Raw genomic sequence first — 25,399 nt, forward strand, 5'->3', positions numbered from 1 at the left:
TTTTTTTCGTAATTGTTAAAGACAAATTCAATGAAAATAATAAAATATTCAAAAAAAATTGCAAAAAATAATAAGAAATTAAAATAATAAACTTTAAATATACATTGCAGATTTGCAAATTGAAACGGAACGTATTAAAAACATTTGAAATTTAATATTATAATCTCAAAAGAAACAATTTTCTTATTAAAATTTTTTTTTTAATTGTATAATCTCCAAACATAGCTTGTTACACAAGGAATTTGCATTTTCATAAGAAAAGGTCAAATGTACTTTTACTTGGACTGTACTTTTACCTTGCTACTTTGTATTCCAAATCTTTCATTTCATCCCTTTTTTCCTTTTTTTACTTTTTTTTTAATTTTGTTCCTTATTTCTTCCTTGTTTTTTTAATTGTTTTTAAATTTTTTTATCTCGATATTTGAATATTTATGAAAGAAAAATTGTGAACAAAGATTAAGAATTACGTTTCTCGTGAAATATTTGACCATTAGTTAAAAAGAATCTTCCCTTAGAATCAGCTCATTAATATTCATAAAGCAGAGAACATGTCGACAACTTTCACCAGGCCAAATAGATTCTCTTTCTACGTTAAATTCAAACACACGTACGATTCCGAAACAAACCACCCTCTTAAAAAACTAATTAACCTATATTCACATATCAAACGATTTTCACAAATTATTATAGGACGTTTAAAAAGAAAAATGCGAGGTCTTAAACATATCTAATAATTCATTAAAATAAATTATTTCACCAAATATTTATACAATCATATTATTTAAAAAATATCACAAGAAGTAATCCATATTTAGAAATGATATTTTTAAATAATTATTTTACATTCAATCAAATATTCATTATCTTTTCATCTATTTCATTTCAATGATTCTTCTTATTTTTTATTTATTTTAATATTCGAATACTTAATCCTATATTTCAATAATTAATATTAATACAACATTTTTTTCATATATTAAATTTTATACGGTTTATTATAAAATATCCTCGATATTTCGTGATTTTAATTTGAACCATCATCAATTTATCTCATCCGTATATCGTAAAAGATATCTAAGATGAACTCACATCGGTGACCGCGTTAAACCAATAAACTGTATATCGTGATCTTGAAACGGCGCCATAAATAAACATATAGCTTGAATATACTTCATAATTTCGGGAGAAAAACTGATTTCTTATACCAATGATCATCAAACAATTTTCGTTTACATTATCGAACGCTATACATTCGTGATTTATTTAATTCTTTCCCAATGATTAATATACGTGACATATCAAACCAATTTTTCCATGAATTTTACATTTATTATAACGTCTCTGATACTACATTCGAATATTAAAACAAGAAACTTAACATTCCATCAAAACTAATATTAATTGATTAAAAATGAAAGAAATTCGACCTATTTTTTTAATGCTAATTTATTACATATCGTATTATATTGTGTAACATTTATATTCATTGCACAGAAGTAAAATTCGTAAAGGATGATACATCTATTCGTAAATTTCCTATTCGAATAAAACCATCATAACTTGTAATAATAATAATAATAATAAACTTGTAAATAAAAGAGGGACATCCTTATCGACCTATATTTCCCAGAATTCACAGATACGTGAAGGCAAACGATCCGACTCAATAACGAAATCTTCGCTCCAGTAACGAAGAAAAATAAGAAAAATAAGAGGAACGAGAAGCCAAGTGTACTTGTTCTTTCTCGGAGTCAGGGTCGCGCGCAAAGTGTGACATGTGACATTTACATGACGCGGCCGTTTTTCTAGGGGGGATCTCTTGGATCCGTTAATCGTCGTCGTGGAGAAATAAAAGAGCAGCCAAGAAAGCGTGAGAGGAGATATACGATGGCCAGAGGGCTCACAATTTGGCGCACAAATCGTATTATTCACCGATTAAAACACTCACTTTTGCAATATCCGTCACAATTTTCTTTCAGTTACTCACACGTCGAAACTTGGAAACGATTCATAGAGAAAGATCAAACGTCACTCGAATATTTCTCGATTTTTACTTTGTTCTGTTTACCCGTTGCTTAACCCTTTCACAGTGTATTATCAATAAAAATTCAGAAAAACTGGATCAAGGATAATTCGTATATCTCTATTCTCTCTTTACATAACACTATTCTTCGTATATTCTATTCTTTCTTTAACAATTCGTACAATTATTCAAATTTATTAAGTTAAAAAATCTAAAAAGTATCTTTCGTGTCTGAAAATTTAGAAAAATCTCAACGACGAGTTAATTTTTGTGAGACCTTTATTTTTTTTTTCTTTTTTTTTTATTTGATTATCGAATTGTCAAAGGGTTAAGCTTTTGCACGACACCCGGAAAAACGTGAAACGTAGCTCGGCGAGGGGATAGACGACTCCACGTGTCTCGGTTCGCGGTGCGACTCGAAAGCTCAAAAGCTTGCCTTGAAATCCGCGCAAGCGTGCCGCGGAACGAGTGATACGGCAAAAACCAATCCGCAGAAGCTTCCGTACGTTCTGGCCAAGAATTGAGAGGGAAATAGAGAGTTTTGGCGATCGATATTCTTATCGATAATATTGATATCTTATCGATAATTCGATATATCGTAAAATGAAAATAACTTTTCTAACGAATACAGTTCTCCAATAAAGTCTATTTATTTTTATTTCAAGTAATTTACTATAATACAGCATCTTAATGATAAATTCGAATGAGAAAAAGTTAAAAATTTTAATCATTCGTAATTGATATCTCCAAAGATCGATATATCAAAAAGATGTGTCAATATCGATAATGGATAGTCAAAATTCTAAAAACGAAACGTATTCGTCGTTAAATGATGTACCATATTTTCTCACTAGCAACGTTTCAGGAAATTCTAGCGTTTAATGAACATTTTTGCTTTGATCGATTATTGATTATTGGTGTTGGATCGTTTGATTATTTGCTTAAGGATCTTTCTCTTTTGGAAATTATCGGACTAATGCGATTGAAAGATGGAACGACAGGATTTGCGAGGTTCGGTGTTGGGCGGATGTAATTCCTCGTGATCGATGACATGGTGTTAGTTCTTCCGGGAAGGCTATAAGTAGACATGATTTTAGAATGGTGGCACGTCTTGTGACGTGGAGGATATAAATGTGTAAAGTAATCGAGAAAAAATGGGTGAATGAAAGAAGTGTGGGAAAATATTATTTATGGGAGGAGGTGAGACAAATATTTTTAAGATTACTTTGTGTAAGGGAAAGATTATACAAAGTAATTTATATTGATAAGTAGAGTAAATAAGATTAAATGACAAAGCCTTATGAGATGTTATATTGATGAATATAGAAAGAAAATTTAAGTAATGTCTAAATATAATAGTAAGATATTATTATTTCTAGTTCGTTATTTTTCTTTAACGAGTTCGAATAATAATTTTTCTAATTCTTCTAAATTCAGAATATTTTTTACATTCATTAAAGCATAAACGTATATATAATGATATCAAGCATTAATATATTTAGAGAAATATAAAGTTTTCATATCAAATCTTTTTACAAATAATAAACAAAAAGGAATTTGAGACGTAAGAAGAGTTAATTTTAATTAATTTATTTTAAAAATGAAAAATTAACAAGATTAATGCATAATTGCGAATTAAAATTAATTCAAAATTTGCTACAAAGCGTTTAAAATAACGACGAGGAGTACGGTGTGAAATAAGCAAATAAAAAAATAAAAGAAAAATCGGGAATTTAATATAAAATGTCGCAAGTAAACGAAAAACGTAGAGCTGTGCGAAAAACATCCAAAGAATTTAAATCGTCCAGAGACAGTTTAAAATCCCGCTTAAAGCTAAAACCGATTAGATACGTTCGTGTTGCTAGATTCGGTGAAAAACTTTTCCACGGAACTACCGAAACAAAATGGAAGAAAAAGAAAAAAAAAATTAAACTTAATAGGAAAGTTTTCTTTTTACGCTTTGAATTTCTCGATTCATTCTCTCGCACGGATACACAGGAGTATTATTTTTATTAAAAGTTATAAGCATTACTATCTACCTCGAATATATCGTAATATTTTAATAGTTTCACTTTGTGATAAATTATACATGTTATAGCAATAGGCTGGTTTCCAATATCGTCCTATAAATATCATATAAATTTAGATATGCAAGAAAGATGCAAATTGGCGGAAATAATGTGTAGACACCATTATTTTAGAACCCGATATTTGGAACGGATGCAATCGCTAAACGATCCGTGAAAGAGGATGATTGCTTTGTTCTTTGGAAATGCAAAGTTCAAATCGTGCAATCTTGACGATAACACGTGCAAATATTTCTTTGTTAACATAACATGATTTTTGAATAGAATTTTAAATACGTATGTATATAAAAATATTTATATATAGATCGTATCATCGTAAATATTATAAATTAATAATGGCATATTATAGTTGTGAAAAATCTTCGTTAAATATGAATAATAATTTTTTTTAATATTACGAATAAAATAATTTGAATATACATATTTAAAAAAGTAGATACGAGAGATAATTTTTTTCTTTAATTTAAATATTTGAGGAAAAATTTCGGTGAAACTTGCATTTCCAATTTCTCGGGATATTAAAAATATCAAATTATTTTCGATGTAAAATAGAAAAAGAAAATTGTTTTTTCATTATATTGAATTATGATAATAATGATATTCATATGGTGATTATAATCCATTCGTATTAAAATTAAAGATGAAGAATGAACCAAATTCTACAAACGTGTCGAAATGAAATTGTCAAATAATGAAATTTATTTTACCACATCTCTCTAACCAAACCGATTTATCAGTTGGTTAAGTCTCTTCGTGTAAAGATAGCGATAATCGAAATTGAACGGAAGTCATCGTTCCATGAAAATTGGTCGTTACAATCGATCGATTAACAATCGAAATACAAACTCACAGCTGGAATATCTCGAGTATTTGCCTTTTGAATTTAAACTAATATAGAAAATTGTGCGAATTTTTTTCCTTTTATTTTATCAAATTTATTTACATAAATTATAGAAAAGTTTCTTCAAAATTTCATTTATTTAATATTTAAAACAAAATGAAACAAAATGAATATTTTATAATATATATTGGGTATATATAATTTTTTCATGCTCAAATAAAACAATTGAAATTAAAATTTATTTACGTTTTAGGATAGATAAAATTAACCAATGCATCGCGAATTGATACTGTAATAAATATCGTTATATACTAGTGATGAAATCAAGTTCAATATATACTCATGAAATACAGGTCACATCCAGTGCAAAAGCTTTATTTTATGAGATTCGATTATCGATGATGTTTAACGTACTTGTTAACTTAAATAACTCTAACGTTAAATAACTACAAATTGGATTCTCGTTGCACAATAATTTATTAACTAATAGTATTAGTGAATTTATAAATTTGAAAATTGTAGATTATTGACATCTATTTAAAATATTACAATTTTATTCACGAATAAAAATTCATTTGAAAAGTTTCATTTATTCTATCAAATTTAATTGCAATATAACAGATTTTTTTTATTAATCCATTGTTTTTAAATTATATTACTAATAATATTTAATTGTGCAAAAATGTTTCTAATCTTCGAAGAAATACATTCAAGAAAAATCAACTTTTTAATATTATTGCATCTATTTTAATATTTTTATTTTAATTTTACTTCAACAATTTAAAATTTTAATTTGATCAAGAAAATATATAATATTATACTATAAGATGAAAGAAAACAAAAAAAACAAAGATGAAAGAGTACACTTTATTTCTCCTTTCTTCTTATAAAGAAATTATTTTTAATAGAAAATTAAAATAATATAAAATCGTTAAAATTGTTAAAACACTTGTTAAAATATAAAAACAAATATCTTTAAAGAATCTAACATCGATAAATATTTCAATTCCTGTCATGTCGTTAATCGTAGATTTATTCGTCGAATTGATCACTCGAGATGACCGAGATAATTTGAAATTGATTACCGCGTGATGGAAAACGAACCTCATTATAATTTGCAATTCAAGCTGGTACGATAATTACCGCTTCCAAACGACACGAACTTTACTCATTTCTATTACGATCATTGTTGAAAAAAAATATTATGCATCTTGAAAATTAATTCTGAAGAAGATTGAGATTATTCTTATAGAATTAAAAATGAAAACGAATTTTTTTGCAGAAAACAATAATTAGATTTAAAAAAAGAAAAGAATATCAATGTAAATTTTTCACGTGTTTCATTTTTCACTTATTTTTTTAGAATGAAATTTTGAAAGAAATTTTTTATATCAAGAGATGAATGCTTCCGGATGATTTATTACAACTTTCCTCAATTCGCATGCAAATGGATCTAAGATTACAGTATCAAGGAAACATTATGACTGAGAGCTAGATCGCAAATTCAGTTGAAATCAAAGTAGATGCAAAGATGAAACGTAAAGAGATATGAAGATATGACATTTCATTTTAAAATTTAGAATCTACATAGTATTTGAAACTTATGTACATCTTGTAATAGAATAGAATAGAATAGAATTAAAATGGAATTAAAATATTTTATTTGATTCTGATTATTTGATACCGTATTGAAGAATAAAATAAATTTTAATTGAATAACGATAAATAATATAAATAATAAAATAAAAAAAATTAAAATTTTCGTTTTAAGAAAAAAAATCAAGAAGTTTACAAAATTAAATAATACAATACTAAATAACAATGTTATTTAGTGTAAGAATGGCAGAAAATGACAGAAAATGTTAATAACTAATCCACTAAGTCACAAAGTAAAATTTATAGAATATTGTTTTGAATATATTTTAAAATATGAATCATTTATAATGATACTTACTTAAAATGATATAGAATAAACATAGAAGAGGTAAAATAATTCTGGCAGTCAGCATTCATGCAAACAACATACCTGTAACACAAAAATTATATAAAATATATAAGTTTTAAATACTATGTTAATAAAACAGATAAATTGTTCATTATTGTTATAAACAAATTTATATTATACATATATACATTTATATTATTATTTTACTTTTTTTGTATATTAATTATTAACTTTTTGATAATTCCATTTTGATAATTCCTAGATCAATTTCAATCTTTTTAAATAACATAATAGCAATATATATCAAAGAATAAAGATAGAATTTGAACAGAAGTGTTTCCGAAAATTTGATAAAATTTTAAGCATCGCGTCGCGTCCTGATGAAACGAAAACAAAATCGAGGAAAATTCTTGGCATTGTTAGTTTTGTCGTTTGCCCAACATTTAGATACACGAATTTCTTCCCGTGTGTTTTCTCTGATTTGTGTCATAATGTATACAGTATTTAATATGCGTTTTGACGAGGCGCCGAGAAATAAGCAGCCAAGAATTAATTCACCTTGACATTAGTTTCGAAACCGAAAAGAACGTCGATTCTTGTGAATCCATAGTATTTTATTATAATTATTATTATATATTTTACATACATTTTATTATAATATGCATGTTATATTATATTATGATTATTATTATAATTGTATTATGATATTATGTATACTATAATTACCATTTCACAACATTAAAATGAAATTCAATAATAATCAATTTTCTTTCGAATTTAATTAATTTCGAATTTGAAAATATACGTATATTCTATTTTGTAAAGATTATTTAGAATAGATATTGAAATATATGGGAGAATATTTTTTTATTCACTGATAGATAATAAATGATTTATCAGTTTGATTTATTACTGTAATTTATCGTTCTGATCTATTACTCATTGTCTAAAATATCTCTTGTAAATTTTTTGTATTGGAAAATTACGAAACATTTTTATTGTGGGAATAGAGATAAGTGATAAATAATAAAAAAGAAATAATAATGAAAGAGAAATAGTTTTATTTATCACAAATTTATCATTCATGATTATTCAGTATCTAAATATCATAAAACATATATCCAAATTTTTCTATTTTTTTTTATGATAGTCTAAATTTTAATGATAATTGTAAAAAAAGAAATAAATTAAATGAATATAAAAAGTTAGAAAATATCAGTAAAAACTTATCTTTGATTGCATAGAACAAGAATAATTTTAACATTTTTATAAAATAATTATTTTAATTATTGTGTCGTTTTTTTTAAATCATTTCTACGAATAGTATTTGTTTGTCAAATATATATTCTATTTTATTATTCAATTTTCTCAAAAGCAAAGTCTGGAATGTAATATATTTTGTTCCTTCTTTCGACTTATTTTTCTTTTTTTTTTTTTTTTTTCCACAAAAAACTATGATGTTATATTGTAAATTTCACGACGTAGCGAGGTTAAAATCGATGAAGCGTCAAAGTTTACATGGTCGAATGACTAGCTGAACGAATCGAGAGAAAGCTGAACAGATAAGGGTACAAAACCTCGGTCATGGGCGCGTGAGATATATTCTAACCGTGGAATTATCTGACCAGAAATGATCCTTCTGCATATAGATTTCAATCCATATGGAAATAATTGCTGAATGCAATTGTCAAAATATAGTACAACAGTGAGTTGAACGTAAAGAAAGAATTATAGAAGTTGAAGACAGTATTTTCACAATAAGATAAAGAATAAAAATTATATGAATATAATCAATTGTTTGAAATGAATTAATAATTCAGGATATGAATATTGGTTTTCACTTATTCTTTCTATTATATATTATCATTTTCTTTTTTAACAATAAATATATATAACATATGTTACATTATATTATATAATGTAAAAAAAGATAGGAAAAGTTTTTATATATAATGAGAAAAATGAAAACTAGCATTAGTCTTGTAAGCTGGTCGATAAGCTGGGTGACTCTCCCTTAATTGCTTCTTGCCAGTGGAATTACCAGATCAAAAAATGGATGACAGTTTGGTCATTTCTTAATCTCTTAAAAGTTTTTAGAAAAACTGCAAAAACTATTAAAAATTCGTGAGATTTAAAATTATGAAAAACGAAAAGTAAAAATATTTAATAATATGACAAATTAAATTATTATATATAAAAAAAAATTATTTTTTTATTCTACTTTTTTTGTCACCTTTTATTCTACTTTTTTTGTTAAATATTATTGAGAAATATCGAATATGTCATCGTATGCGATTTCTCCAAATGTAGAACATATCTTTCTCATAACTGGGTGAACATCTGCAGCCAAAATTATGCTTATATAGACGCTACCACACCGTCGAATTTTATTGAAATTGAGGTCTATATGGCCCATTAAAGTCCACTCGAAAAGAATCAATAAAAACCATATCTAAAATATTCGTGGCAAGTATTAGCATATGGGATAAAAATGCTAATTTCTAACTATCGAAATTAACAATCGATTCTAATCATATTCTTAATATTGCCTAGTGATTAATTATAAAATTAAACTTCTATCTTTGTATACAATTTATTCAAAATATAAACAATCATAGCAGATCTCTCGAAAATCTCTATAAAATTATAATTTTTCAATTCATTTTATAAGATGAAATATAAACTTTCATTGTGGTACTCGAATATCATTACATTCCTATTCGCTGCAGATGTCGACTTTAGTCCAAATTCTCTTGTACCATGAAACTCAGTAATGTTCTCTGACATATTTAATCGTCGATCTTCTTGGAATTCATTCTTGAGCTTCTCCAAAGTTAGAGATCAATTAGACAAACTTTTTTAATGAGGTAATGAGTTCAACAATAATATATATCAATATCATCATTTACATATGTTTGTCATAGATTTATTATGATAGATGTCGAAACGATAACAGTTTTTGCATTATATTTTTTTTTCATTCCATACTATTTTAAATCTCTTATAGAATTATTAGTATATGAATCGTTATAAATTATATTTATTTATCATTTACAATTATTATTTATTATTTATATATCTATGAGATATTGTGGATATGAGCCAAGAAAAACACTCTTTTTATTTTTTTTAGATAGATACACATCATGCAGAAAACAATATCTCAATTCTCTTCAAATCAAATTAAATTCTCTTCATTTATTCAAGATCTGAATATTCAGAACTAATATTTATTAAGCAAATGAATAACGCTATCTAAATATTTTTACATATAATATCTACAAGTTTTTACTTATTTTAAAATTTTATTAAAAATAATCAGGCTTACAACATAATTCTATAGCTGTCAAAGTACTATCACCAAATTTCATGAATATTCAGAACCATATTTAAATCATCGTTTCAAGAAAAACTCTAATCTGTTATCCTTGAGCATAATATAACTTTCTAAATATAGAAATTATTCAAATTATCTTTTTGGCAGTGATCAGTGACGCGTATTAATACGCGATTTCCGCTCCTTTCCGGCGCAGTTTCATTGTGAATGGCGCTTTGCACATATTCCATCTTCTATCGATCCGTGAGCGCACGAAACGCGCCACTTAAGCGACTCGACTACTAAATTTCAGTATCGCCAGCACGGTGAACCGCATGCGGTTACGGAGCGGATAAAGGGCGCCAAACCAACCCTCCACACCTCCAAGATCGGAAATAACCTTGTTCACGATCGAACAAAAATGGCCGAGGAGGGAAGGTTTGAAAGGATTGGGCGAATTTAAAAAGTTTAAATACGGATCAAAGCTTCTTTTCACGTTTTATTTTTAGAGCGGAACGCCGATTCGATTTTAATTTGTTTAACTTTTGGTTTAAATTCGTGGTGATTTGAAGTTTTGTTATTATATAATTTAAAGATATAATGTTATATTATAATGTTATATTTTAAACTTAAAAAATTATTTTCAAACTTCAAAAATATTAATAAATAATCCATACAAATCTGTGAAATTAAATGTTGCATTTGCTTGTTGAACAAAACAAAATCATACGATATCTTCTTAAAAATATCAAGAAATTTATTCGATTTATTGAACCATTTTAGAAAATAAGATACTAATAATTATGATAATTATTCAAATCATAATGATCATAATATTGCAAAATATTAATATAAATATTGTCAAAAAAGATATTTATATATATGCAATAATCAACTGTAGTAAAAAAAACTTCTGTTTTTACGTGACAAGGTAACACGAGTACCTTTTAGTTACCTTATAGACACGACGAGAAGGACAATGAAAAGAGAGCAAACCGATAAGGTGGAAAAACTTCTAAGATCGGCGGAGCGTGCCTCTTACAGCTGAGAGAACATCGCTTTCCTTGGAAATTGTCGAACAGCACTGGCTTTGACGACAGTTTAACGGATCGAGTTCGAATAAACCCTGCCAGTTTATTTTGTAAATCCAAGATCGGTTAATCTTTACATAATGTACATGAAAAATTCGCAACATTATTCTTGATTTTAATAATTTTCTATGGATAATATTTTAAATATAGTAATTTTCTTATAATAAAATAGCGATAAATTTGTAATAGTAAAATTCTAAATTTGGAGTATAAATCGATAGAGAATATTTTGAATAAAGAACATCCTTTGATATGATAAGAGTTATTTGAAAATATATATGGAAAATATGAAGGAACACAAAATATTTAAATAATTCATAAAGGTAACTCAACTTATTTAATTCAAAGGGAATTTTCTTTAAATTGATATGTATTTTTTAACATATGTAAAAATAGATTATTTTTTTCTTCAATTGGTTTTGATACCAATACCAATATTAATATCAATTTTCACGAATATAAAAATCTAAAAACTATAAAAAACTGACATGTACAAAGTTAGAGATTTGATATCATCAATTTTCTAGCAAGCAACTAGATATCGACGATTTCTCGATATTGAAAAAGGAGAAAGAGATAAAAAGAGATTGATATACAGATTGACAACCCTTAAAGCGACGAAACTGATATCGACAATACTAAAAAAGAAAAGATACTGAAGTTCAGAATTGTAGAATTGCATATTAACAATTCTGAGATTTAAAAATATACATTAGAACAAACAAAATTATATAAAAAAATCTGAATATAAAAAGAAATCTGAATTAAAAGTTGATATTATTCATTAATTTAATTTTCTAATGTGCAAACTCTTAAATATTCTTTGTAACTAATTTTTAAATTATTTTGAAATAGAAGAATATAAGTAATAAATAAATATTACTGATTTTAAATCATTTGAAAATAAATTTCTATGATATATAAGTGATGTAAAGATTCTATTATTTGACAATATAGACTAATTTTCAATTTTCGTATAAATTTTCCTTCAATGGAAGATATGTCACGCTTATGACAGATAGATCATTGATATCGTATTTGATGAATCGAGTGTCTTTCTGTCGTCTCGAGAATCTCTAATTTCTTTACTGTCTGAATGCTGATTGATATCGATTCTGACAATCCACCGGTCCTCTTCATTGACCTGTATCACTACTATACCTATCGCTATTGCATTCGACATATCAAGATTCGATTCCCAAATATCGAGAACCCTAACTATCTGCTTTCACTTTTAATTATTATAAATATGTAAATATATTTTAATTTTTATTAAATTTAAAAAAAAATTATATTTCATTTATTTTCAAATATAAAAAATTATTATATAATTTTTCATGAATTCATAATTTATTATCTCATATTACATTGTTTCTAGATTGAAAAATTTAATTCCAATGAAAGGAATAAGCTTTCTCTTTCCCATGACTTAATTGATTGTTGAAAAAAAAAAAAAAAGAAAAAAAAGAAATCACGGAAAACGAAACATATTTTTAATTTCCACTGATGAAAACAAACTGAAGCATATGAATACGATTACATTTTCATCAGAATTATTTCAATGTATAATCAGAAAACTTTTTATACATTTTACGAGAGTTTAATTAATAAATTATATTTTATATGAAATATCATTCAAAGGATCGAAATTATAAAAAAATCAGTATTATTTTTCTTTTTTAAATATAAATTCGTGACGAGATAGAGAAAGAATAAAATTCTAAACAATAAAATTGTATACAAAACACACAAAAATTTGAAAATTTGAATTTGATTTCACACATTCAAACAGATACTTTATCAAGAAATAAATTACTTTATACATAATTCATTATAATCTACATGTACATAAATTTTCGTATAAAATAAAATTGAAGATTTTTGTGGCTGACTGTATATGTACATATATTTGTATATATATATATATATTAAAAAATTAACTGTATAGTGCATTGCACCTACTTTGCTGATGGCAAACGGAATACCATGCTATTATCTGAAATTGGCTCGTTAGCAATTTAGTAGATGAAGTATCAAGAGAAAAAAGGAAAAGGAAAAAAAAAAACGAGGGAAACCACTCCAGAATTCATTCATGTTTCTGGTATTAAGAGGCGAATATTACGAGGAACAAAAAACGAGTGGAAAAGAAAAGAAAACTTCTCGACTAATGGATCGATGCGATTTATTCTTCATGTTTCAACATGAAACAGATGACGTTGATTAATTAATAGAAATTTAATTCGATAGCAATCAATTATTTACATATATAATATCGATATAATTTACTTACGGATATTTTTATACGTTTTAATTTAACGAAATATATGCTACGTATGCTATTCCAGACGAATAATTTTATTATGATAAAGCGCTTTTCATTCGTGATACGAATAAAAACGAAATTTCTCGCGATAAAAGAGACGTCGCTCTTTATTTAATTTTTCCATAACAATTTCATATTATCCTTCGACTAATTTTTCGCTTCCGCAGAATAAACGCGATTGTTCCATATCCGATTATTTATTCCATTTGAAAGCGTTGAAATTCATTTTTAATTATCTTAACTTGGTTGAGCGGCAACTTCTGATCTTAAGTTTTCATCGTGATATTATATAGGATACGCTTTAAATATTTACTTTTCAAATTTTAGGAAAATAAATTATTTGGGAAAATAAATAAATAAATATAATTAATATTAATAAAAGGATCCAAAGGATGAGATAGAATAACAATTGTATTTATTTATTTTTGAATAATTTTAATCATAATTATTCAAAAATTATTTCATTTTAATCTGAAATAGATCCATGATGATCGAATTCTCGTTTCAGTTTCAGTATAGTATATAGTATTTGATTGAATATAAACTATCTTCGTTCTATTTATCTTCTATCTTCTATCTTCTATCTTCTTTTTCATTTCTTCATTCTGAAATCTTTCGACACTTGCGAAATACTATTCTGATTAAGATTTCCGTATGAATAAAACATAGACCGATACAGAGAAGAAAGACAAATTTGCCGGAAGTTCTCGAACGAAACTTGCTAGTTTGACCAAACTTAAAGTGGCTTTAACTCGAGAGCCTGAATCTCTCGAAAACTTTACAATTTCCTAGTTACTGGACTATTCGTTTCGTCGATCAATCGACATTCCATACCAGTTATGTTTTCTAGGAAAACATTTAAAATATCAAACACAATACTATAAATACAATATAATAATTGTGATATTTCATAGCAAATATTTAACAAAATAAAAATAAAAAAAAGAACCAAACGATTAAACATAAATAATATCGAACTTCTTTCGAAAAATTGTAAAGATATTATTATATTGTAGCATTAAAAAAATGAACGAGTTGAAAGATAAAAATAAAATAACGAAAAAGAATGATAGAAAGAGTTTAAACATCCATGGGAGTGAAAGGGAGTTTTATACATCAAAAAATTTATTCCCCAGTTTCGTTCTCGAGATCGAGTCTCAATCTCCAGCATCCCTTTTCTCACCCCCTTTTCTCATTCGCTATACTCATTTTCGTGTACCTATATCTATCTTTACTCATCCGACCCTTGAATTAAATTACACCCCGAAGGTTGGGTGAGACGAAGCCGCAACGAGGCTAAGGGGCGACCACAAGGAAGATTCGTTTCATTCGTTTCTGTCACAATTGTGTCATTTCGTTACGTTCTTCTCCCTTTTTACTTTTTTCCTTTCTTTTTTATATTTCTTTTTTTCATCTCTGAACGCGATTATTTTTCAACGATTATCAATAATCATTTGTAGATATTCGTTGTATTATTAATTGTCTTTCCTTTATGATAAGATGGCTTGTTAGATATAAAATGTATTGATTGAAATTTGTGTAATAATGTTTTTAAATATTTTTAAAAATTATTATCAGTAACATCAATGTTATTATTTAAAAAAAATTATATCCAATAATTGTACTAGAACAAAATCTTGCTTTTTTAATGTAAAAAAAATATTCTGACAATTTTTTTGTCACATTTTTAAAGCACTATTAGTATAATAATTATATTATAAGACATTTATATCCAATAATAATCTCTTTTTTAAATAATTTTACATAAATAAATACTAATAATTATTTTGAAGAAGATATTAAATGATTCGTGCATTTTCGAATAATTCTCAAACAATTAAATGTTCGTCTAATTATTTTTAAACAATATATTTGTACGTTTGTTCGAAGCTGTGAATTCAGGTCAAACAGAGTGGAGTGCATTGTACTCCTAGCTCTTCTATTGCACCATGTTGCACTGCGGTGGAATTTCTCGTTCGGCAGTTGAAAGCTCAGATTTAAAAGGAAGGAATTTTAAGTGGTTGCGTTTTATACGAACGTTTCATCTAGTGTGTTTGTTGGTTTAAGAAAACTCAAATCCATCGAGGGAAAAGAACAAATTTGCGAAAGCTAGTGTACAGAACGTAATCATGAGATTTTCGAAAATTCAAATTTCAATCCAATTCCTCCAAGTTTTTGTGAATACAATATTAATGGATTAAATTATTGAATTAACATTCTATCTTCTTGTCTGAACTCATATAACGCGAAAGTATATTTTTAATTTAAAGTTTAATTGCGACTTTATTTATTCGTTCCAAAGTAAATGAGATTTATCGAAGTATTTCTAACTATTTCTTCCTCGAAGAGTTATATTATTAAGTTAACCAAACAATTATTAAATTATTTTCATCATCTGCAATCAAAGAAATTTCGTTGAATTCCATTTAATTCGTATCAGAAGCAATTATTTTCCCACATCTTTCGAAATTTAATAAGAAAATTTAAAATAATGTAAAAGTGAAACCAAATATTCCCAAGAATAAAAGAAAATATTTTAAAATGCAAAGTATTTTCAATTTTAAGGAAAATAAAAATATCATTTCTAACAAAGATCAAAATCAAAAATTATTTTTCTCGGGAAACGAAATACAGTGGTATGCACGAATTGAATGTTTCATTGTAGCCACTAAGTTACTTGTTCAGTTCGTTTGCGCAACGAGAAGAGATTTACATATGTATGTCGAGAGGAACAACTTCATCACCATTGATTCCGCTTTAACTTTCCACAAACGATTCGATATTTGTATAACTTTTTCCACGGGTTCAGATTTTTCAGAAACGATAATGAAAATTGAAGTTTTCTCACGAAACGAGAGATGAAAACAAAATAAAATACTCACGTGTTGATACGTCAAAAAAATGTGTGAGATTCGCAATATGTATGTATATATATAAGGGATGAAGCCAACTTTTCTTGGCACTCATCCTTTCACTTAACATTTCAAGTATACTGGTCTATAAATGTTTTATTTATTGCTTTTATAGTGGTAATAATTTCCACGTATTAATATCAGGAAAATTAGAGATAATAACTATGCTTAAATTTTAATCATATAGCTTTGAATTTTTTAATTTGATATTGATTAAATAATTAGATATATTATATTTACAATTGTGCGATGAAAATATAGAATAAATTTGCAATTACAATCTGTTACAGAAAATTAAGCAGAATTTTTTCTTATTTTACATAAAATCAATAATGAAATATACATTACATTTTAAATTAGTCTAAGTAGAATTACCGTGGTATTACTGACTGATCATTAAGTTAATGGACGCTTAGTTTAATTAAAGTATAACAGGTGAACTCAATAAGCCGACAAAACGTTTAATATTGCAAATTATTAAAATATAATATTATAAGAGGATGATAATATAGCATAAATTATATTTTATTCATTTAATAATATTCCATAATAATAATATATAATTTTATATGTTAATATTCAAATATCTATAAAAATAATACGAAAGATTAATTTTTCAAATTTAAACAATTGTAAATAATTTAAATGAAGAAATAATTATTATCTCAAATTCACATTGATACAAAACAATTATTAATATAAAATTCATTTTAAGACAAAATATAAATCTAATTGAATATTTCTCAGGAAAATCTATTTAAAAACTCATTCCCAACAAAATTTCTTTTAAAAACTACCATTTCTCTCTTCTCACTATACATACATTCATTAACCGATGAAAATACCCTGTAAATTATTCAAGAAACCGTATTGTTTGCATACATAGTAACATCTTCCTGAATTCGATCCAATGCCAAACATATTCAAACGCGCTACTACTGTATTTATTACGCTCGAATGGCTTTTATCTATCTTCGTTACTTATCGAAAGACAGTAATACTATATTTCTTCATTTTCCGCATGACTTTTGACCCATTTTCCTCTTAAAAAATTGGCAGAATCTGAAAAGTCTCTGTAGCTATTCAAAAATAATCGTATTTTACATTTTGCTCTTATGATATTATGTTGATAATATCATGTATATTTTTAATCTATTTATTTTATATTGTTTTATTATTTTGTTATTTTAAAATTGGTGATAAATTCAAACGAATTTGTACATGACATATTAAAATTGAATATCGAATTATATCTATATAATGTTGAAAGGAGCGTATTCATATATTTTTATAACTTACAAAGAAAAAAAGAGCTCGTACACATACACACAGGTAATAAAAGATAAAATGAAACAAATAAACCCCCAGTGAAAATAATAGTACCACTCAATAACAAGCGATAACTACCAATTGCGAAATCTACCCCATTCAAACGCAATTTTACCCTACAAATACACAGTTTCCCTTCGCAATATTTCAACACCCCAAATGCGATAAAATTTCTCCAACTGTGATCCTATTTGCTTTTCCAAACTTTTGCAAACGACACATAGATACATTCATTGTTTTCTCTATAAACGAACCGTAGTTCCAACAATCAGTTATTGTGAAATATTTCTGTATTTTCGCTAGGAGCTAAAAAACTTTTTCATCGAACTAATAATATAATAATTTTGTGTTGAAATAAATTGTCGTATTAGATATATGTTTATATTAATATTATTATTATGTCATTTTGTAAAAATTGCAATTTTTAATAGTAATTTTTAGATATTAAAACTAAATCTTCAAAAAAAAATAAATATTACAATTATTTATGATCTCTTTATTCTTTTTTCATAAAATTTTGCATTATTTTAAATTTCCATTATTTAGAGAAAATTCTTAGAAAAACATTATTTATCCAATATCTATGTGATTTTTGATAAAATTCATAATCTTAATATGTATAAATTATATTTATTACAGAATAGATATTGTAAAATGAAATATTAAATTCTTTAAAACTTTAACTTTCAATATCAGTAATTTTATATGGAAAATTTAATACATTTCGAAGATATTAATGATTTTTTACAACCTACACAGTCTATTTGACATTTTGCAGAAATATCGCAAAAGGCTGATAATTCCTCGCGCTTTAAAAATTACGATTCTTCCGACCGAGTAAATTTCCTGTATATGCCATTTTATTTTTATTTTTTTTTTTTTTGAAAAACCTAGTTTGAAATATTTTGGCATAACTATAACTAAAATAATATTTTTATAATAAATTTTTTAATATACTTAAAAATTTTTTCTTCTGGTTATATATTAAATAAGTAAAATATACAAGTTCGTTTTATTAATTATTTTGCAATTATAATGAAAAAAAGAATAATTAAGAGTAAAGTTAAAATTTATTATTAGAGAAATCGTTAATCAAATAATATAGGAGTTATATTTTTGAATCCAAAGGATCACAATAAAAGAGGAGGCACAATTTTAAGTTTTCAGAAAGCTTTAGAATCTTATCTTCGACCTTTCACGTGGTGAAAATTTGCATGGAATAAATATCTTCTTCTTACACCCTCAAAAGTGTAGGTGGCAATATCACAGAAAAGATAGTCTTCTAGAAAGAATACCTAATCAAAATACAATTTCTGATTTAACAATTTAGATACTCATGCAAGAATTATCTTTAAGTTTATGAGCAATTTATAAGCAATGAAATACAACAATTTATAAAAAATTGTTATACAAAATAAAGTATCGTTTATTCTAAATTAAATAGAAATAAACTTCATTAATTTAATGATTATAAATATTATAATCTTAAGCATCAAAACTGATATCAATTATTAATATTTATTTTTTTGAACAAATCACTTTGAACAAATCTTTTAAGTTCAATAACCTATTATACAGTCTGTATATGAATTATATTATATATCATTTTTCATATATAATAATTAGATTAATTTCTTATTAAAAAGTAATATCCATGATTCATTAAATATTAGATTATTTAAGATTATATTATATAATAAATTATTATATTTAATATTAATATTTAATGAATTATAGATATTATACACATCCATAATCTTTTAATCTTGTATATTGAAAAATTTTTATAATAAACAAAGAAAAACAATGAATTTAAATAAAACTAAAACAAATTATTATTAAGATATAATTTATTGATTCAAAATGAGTACAATTAATGACAAAATTGTCATCATTTAACTTGATCATTCCAGTTAGATTTAGGTTACATTTCGAGATGAGTTTCTTCAATAATATGCAACAATGAAAATTGTCTTTGAATAGAATTCCAACGGAGAATGGAATTGAAGAATACAAAATAAAGGTGAAGAGATTCAGGAAGATGTAGATTTATCGAGGAAATGTACAAGATGTAGCGCTCTGGAAAATTTAAAAGATCTCTCAAGGTAACACGTTAATTGCACTTGAAGTTTCCTCATTGTCGAGGATGAAATCCATTAAGCTCTTGTTGTTTACATAGCAATTTTTCCTTCTTTTCACTCTCATTCGTTAAGGAATGACGATGCTAATAAGATGAGAAAAAGAAAATGAGAACGAGAAAGAAAAAAACATGGAAATGAATGGCAATAAACGTGACGTAATTCCACGAAGAGCTATAAAAAAATGTCTTGTTACGGGTAAATTGTTCCGTTTGCCCTTTTTCTCTGATTTTTTGCCATTTTATTTTTATGCCTTCTGTCTTATTTCGACAAACATTCTTCGGAAGAAAATTTCAAGTTGTTGAGATAAGTATTAATTGCTTATTATTTATGGGAACTAGTTATTTCTATAATTATTTTTTATAAAAAAGAGAAATTTCTCTTTGAGAAAACTTATTAAGGAAATGACACAGATATGATATTCTTGTGAATTTTAATTCATTCGTTTTTATTCGATTCATTACAATTTTTTATTTATTCATTCATTTAATTTTTTCATATAAATAAAAGGAAATAATTATGGCTTAAGTTGTGTCTCTTCACAATTACAATTTATACAAATGTGCATTCAATTTATTTTTAAGTGCAATTTTATTATTTTAATTATGATAATGAAGCTTTGAATATTTACATAATACTTTTAATTAATCATTATAAAATTCTCCTACTGAATTACCCTATTTATCAAATAATAATCAAATCAAATTTCCCTATAATAGATTCCTTCAAATTTGAAATGATCAAATGTTAAACAAATCTAAACAAATTAATATTATTATACTTATGCTTAAATGAACAAACAATTCTAAAATCAATAATTTGATTGAATATTGCTCCATTAAACTATGTATAACCAATTAAAATGAAGTCTTTATTTTATATAAAATTCTCTTTAAAATAGTATTCGAATACTTTCATGACCTACTGCATTGTCTTGAAAAATTCTTCACACTTCAAGTTTATAGACCATATAAAATCTTCCAACAATTCCGAACCATCTGAAACATTCATATCCACGTCTGCCATTAAAGAAAGCACCGTGACTCGAGAGAAAGATAGATACCTACATTGGTAAATCTCGAAAGACGACGCGATTCCCTTACCAGAAAGCTTTGCAATCTCTCGCTATACATGCGGTGCATTCGTGATATCGCAACGCGATACGTTCCAAGAAACTGTGTGCTGACACGTTTGATCCACAACTAGCACAAACAAGCCCATTTGACCCTCCTTGTCTGTCTCTTGGCAATAATATCCACCTGTATATATTCACGCGTTATAACGCACACGATTATATTCACTGCAGATGAGTACTGTTTGATACCGCATGCTTATGTGTGCATGCAATTAGTAATGGCGAAACTAAGTTAGACACATCAACGTACGATATACATTATCAACCTGATACTCGAGTTGTCTGCAATAATATATCAAATGATATTTAGAATTATTCAGCAAAGTATCGTTTTATTCAGTTTGATGATATTGGAGTATGTGTTAAAATATTTGTAAAAGGAAATTTGAATGATGATTCAAAAGCATAAATATACGATATTTTTTTTGTTTCTTGATTCAAGAAAGCAGCTTCGTGGTTACTTTTTTATTTTTTGTTATTTTCTATTCGATATTATTGCAATTATAAATATTTTACGAGAAATTGAATAAAAATTAGATGAAATACTATTCACTTTAACTAACAGAATTTAATTTCTTATAAAGTTTTTTATATACAAATAATATACAAATCAATTCATTATACATAATTAATCTACAAATTATTAGAAATAATTACTTAAAATTATAAAAAGAATCAAGTAGAAACTACTTTGGAGCAATATTATTGAACATCAAACGCGATATAAGCTGAGGTTGTTCTATCTTTGTGTACGTAGATATTCCTTGAGTAGTTATAGAACCCTCTCAAGAATCTAATTATTGCAGCCTTGGTGTTCAAGGTTTCATCGAGAAAACTCGAGGCGAATACTTCAAAACTTCAGAGTCCGTAAATGAAATCCAACATTGATTGTCCATGTGACTTTTATTAAAATTTCTCCACGTTCATTATTAGCTTTTTTCATATTTTTCATCTTTGATCTGCTTTTCTCATTGTTTAATTTATTTATATTATTTCTTACACATTCTTTTTTTACTTTTTTAAAAATAAATATCACAATTAAATTTTAGCATTTCATTACTATATTTCAAATCATAATACTTCATAATACTTTATTTTTTGTTACAGATGTTTCACTACTTTCACATTCTTCTATATGAGATGGAATTTCATGTGGAATTCACGATGACTTTTCATTGAGCCATATCACTATCAATAGTACATTTCTTCGTATCTAATGGTAAGTCCATTATTATTATTCCTCTAATTATTTAATTACAATTGTAATTATATGAAAGATCTAAAAGTAAATTATTTACGAGTGACAATGTATTCATAATATTTTTCTCTTTTTTTATATATTTACTCATTTTTTATTATTTACTTTATATTAATATTTAGAACGATTTAATTATTTTATTTTTAAATTGTAATAATTGGTATAATTTGAAATTTTATACGAACTGCATAGAAATCCTGTTTTTCATTAATGTATTTTTATTGTTGAATTAATGTAATATTTTTTTAACATAAAATATGTAAGTATAATAAATGTGATTAACATATAATTATAATCATTTTCAAACATAACGAAACTATGTTTAAATTTTTGTAATATGATATTTTAAGACGAATATCATAAAGAGAGAATGAGTTAGTAGAGATGGTAAAATATGGTCAGACATCCAGCAGCTGATAATTTACCGACATGGACTACTGTCGATTCTCTTCAAGCACAGAAACTTTGAAAGGAATACTGGCGCCAACTAGGTAGCCAAGGAAGGAAACCTAAAGAAAATTATCGATTTTTTTCTTACAAAGAAAATGCTTTCTGGCCAAAGATAACAGAAGCACCAGTTCTTATCAGATTACGATAAAAAGATTCTGCAATTTGATTCTAAAATAAAATATATATTATGTTGGAAAATATTTTACATAAAAGAAAAGTTAAAAGCTAACTAGAAAGGGATTTTTAATAAGAATGTTATAATTAATTTGAGAACAAAACAAACACTACATACTATAATAATAAGTAACAAAAAATAATAAATTATACAAGAATTATAAATTATAATTACAAATAAAATGTAAAGTCTGAAGATATTTGAATCAATTTAGATTTATAAATACTCGTTGAAATTATAACTTGAATTTATTCTTAATTTCAAGATATTTAGTGTAAATCTTAATAATAGTTTAAAAAATAAGTAAAATAATTCAACATAATTATGATACTCGTATTCGTGTTACTTTTACACTCCAACTAAAGACGTTGAAATTCAGATGAATTAAGAACACGAAACGAAGATTTCAAACAATGAAACATCATGAAAATATATAATTTAATCCATCGTTTCACGACAAACAACAATTTATCATTCGAATAATAAAAAATATATCGCTTTCTTGTATTTCAACGTTTTCTTTGCAATTAACAACAAGCTTTGTAAAATAACAAATGTACAATAACGTATTCATAAATCTAGTGAGATACATTTTGTGAAAGAATTTCAATTGAACTAAAGTTGGTTAAAGTTTCGACGAACAACCAAGAGCGGAAATACTCGTTATGAGATCTTCTATGCGAAACGAACCACTTTATACCAACTATTAGATGCTTAACAATCGCTTAACGCTCATAACCGCGAATACTATCACAATAAGAAGCTTTATAGACGCGTGTTCATCAAATCTCGCGATTCATCTCTACCCTCGAGGTGGGATTTCGTTCAAGTGGAATTATCATAAACCGGTTCGAGATCATTCTCCATCCAACGATCATGCCACGTTTCATTTCAAATTCTGTATATCGAGTATGATTGCATTGAATGTTTCCTAATGGGCGATGGAAGATATGAAAAATGCAGGATTATGAGAGAACTGAAAGAAGGTATGAAATATTTTATACATATTACGTATACAGTTGAATACGTAATTTTTAATAATATTTTAATTATTTTAGAATTAAATTATTTCATTGGAATTTTTATTTAAAAATAAGAAATATCTTAAGTGTATAAATATCTTTTAGATTGTTAGAATTAGAATTTCTTTAATGATAAATTTAGAATTAAAAAATAGAATTTTTTGATTAAAAATATTCTACATATAAAATATATTTTTAAAAATAGTGTTACACGAGTCATTTTTAAAACGAAGAATATATAACACATTTTTTTCTTCTTCTATGTAGTTAAATATGATTCTGAAAACGCTGACCATTTTATAGTGTCTCAGAGGATTTTAATTATTTATAAGTCCCAGCAGAATTATAAACATATTTGTATGAGCAACGCTTTAATACAAGTGGTATTAGCGTAAGGACAATAAAGGGTTAAAAAATGTTGTATATTTAAATGAAATTATTTTTACATTCTATATTTAATTAAATAATTAAAAAGTTTGAGTTTCTTCCTCCTCTATTATATATCTTATCATATCATTTTGTATCTTTAAAACTTATACACATTTTTAAATATTAAATATTGTTTTAATAATTTCGATTTTCATATAAAATCCATTTTTCCTCGCAGAAAACGAATATTATTAAACGTTTCAAAAACGTGGATCCTAATTATTTCTTTGAAATAACAAAGTAGCTATCTCCATTTATTCAACTTCTTATACGGTACTATTGCAGAACTCATGTGCAATCCATTTGTCCATTTCCTCCACTTTTCCTATTTGAGTCAATGATGAATAATAGAATAGATTACTTCCATTTGAGATGCCATTTCTCTCGCTACTTTTCGTAGAAACATTATCGTCAATAGTCTTCCTCTTGTTCTTCGTTTTCGAAAGAAATATTATCCAATCTCCAATCTCTACCAACCATTGGGCTAATGCTAACACAACTTTCTTCAAATCTTTAATTCATTTCATGCAATTCTATCGTCACATTTTCCAACTTTTTAAACTCATAATAAACTTTTCAATCAAGGATATCTTATTTTATAGTGGAAAAGTTTCAGATTGGTTTCAGAATTTGCGAAAAAATCTTTTAAATATATAGATATACAGGTATATAGATATATAGAATTATTCAATGTCCATCTGTAAATGATCTTGAATTCTAGAATGGATAAGGATGCCATAGGATTAAACGTCAGACTTGTTCTTCCCGTAAATGGAAATTGCTCGATACAACCGACTCCTATTTATCTTTATGGAAATTCTTGAGCTCCAGCCTCGCGTTTTAATATTCCAGAAATACCGTCGCGTGAGAGATTCTACCCTTCCACCGTCCGAGAAACTGTTCTCCAATTTATTCTCCCCGTGGG

At 26.0% G+C, this 25,399-nt stretch overlaps 1 protein-coding gene and 1 long non-coding RNA gene across 6 annotated transcripts in view; one reads left to right on the top strand and one right to left on the bottom strand.

Moving 5' to 3' along the window:
- LOC122718470 (calcium/calmodulin-dependent 3',5'-cyclic nucleotide phosphodiesterase 1-like) overlaps positions 1-25,399 on the bottom strand; it is a 179,833-nt gene that overhangs the window by 125,537 nt on the left and 28,897 nt on the right. For 2 of the 4 annotated variants that reach the window (XM_043943534.1, XM_043943535.1), the window contains exon 1: positions 1,949-2,391. The exons of the other annotated variants lie outside the window; for them this stretch is intronic. The gene's annotated coding sequence lies outside the window, so the exon portion shown is untranslated. Of the gene's footprint in view, positions 1-1,948; positions 2,392-25,399 lie in introns of those variants that run through there. 4 annotated transcript variants of the gene reach the window in all.
- LOC122718474 overlaps positions 1-25,399 on the top strand; it is a 73,645-nt gene that overhangs the window by 41,623 nt on the left and 6,623 nt on the right. For both annotated transcript variants that reach the window (XR_006347391.1, XR_006347390.1), the window contains exon 3: positions 22,248-22,359. This is a non-coding gene — a long non-coding RNA (uncharacterized LOC122718474). The remainder of the gene's footprint in view (positions 1-22,247; positions 22,360-25,399) is intronic.

Source organism: Apis laboriosa, unplaced genomic scaffold (assembly GCF_014066325.1).
Source record: "Apis laboriosa isolate Shangri-la unplaced genomic scaffold, ASM1406632v1 scaffold645_cov152, whole genome shotgun sequence".
NCBI classification, from domain to species: domain Eukaryota; kingdom Metazoa; phylum Arthropoda; class Insecta; order Hymenoptera; family Apidae; genus Apis; species Apis laboriosa.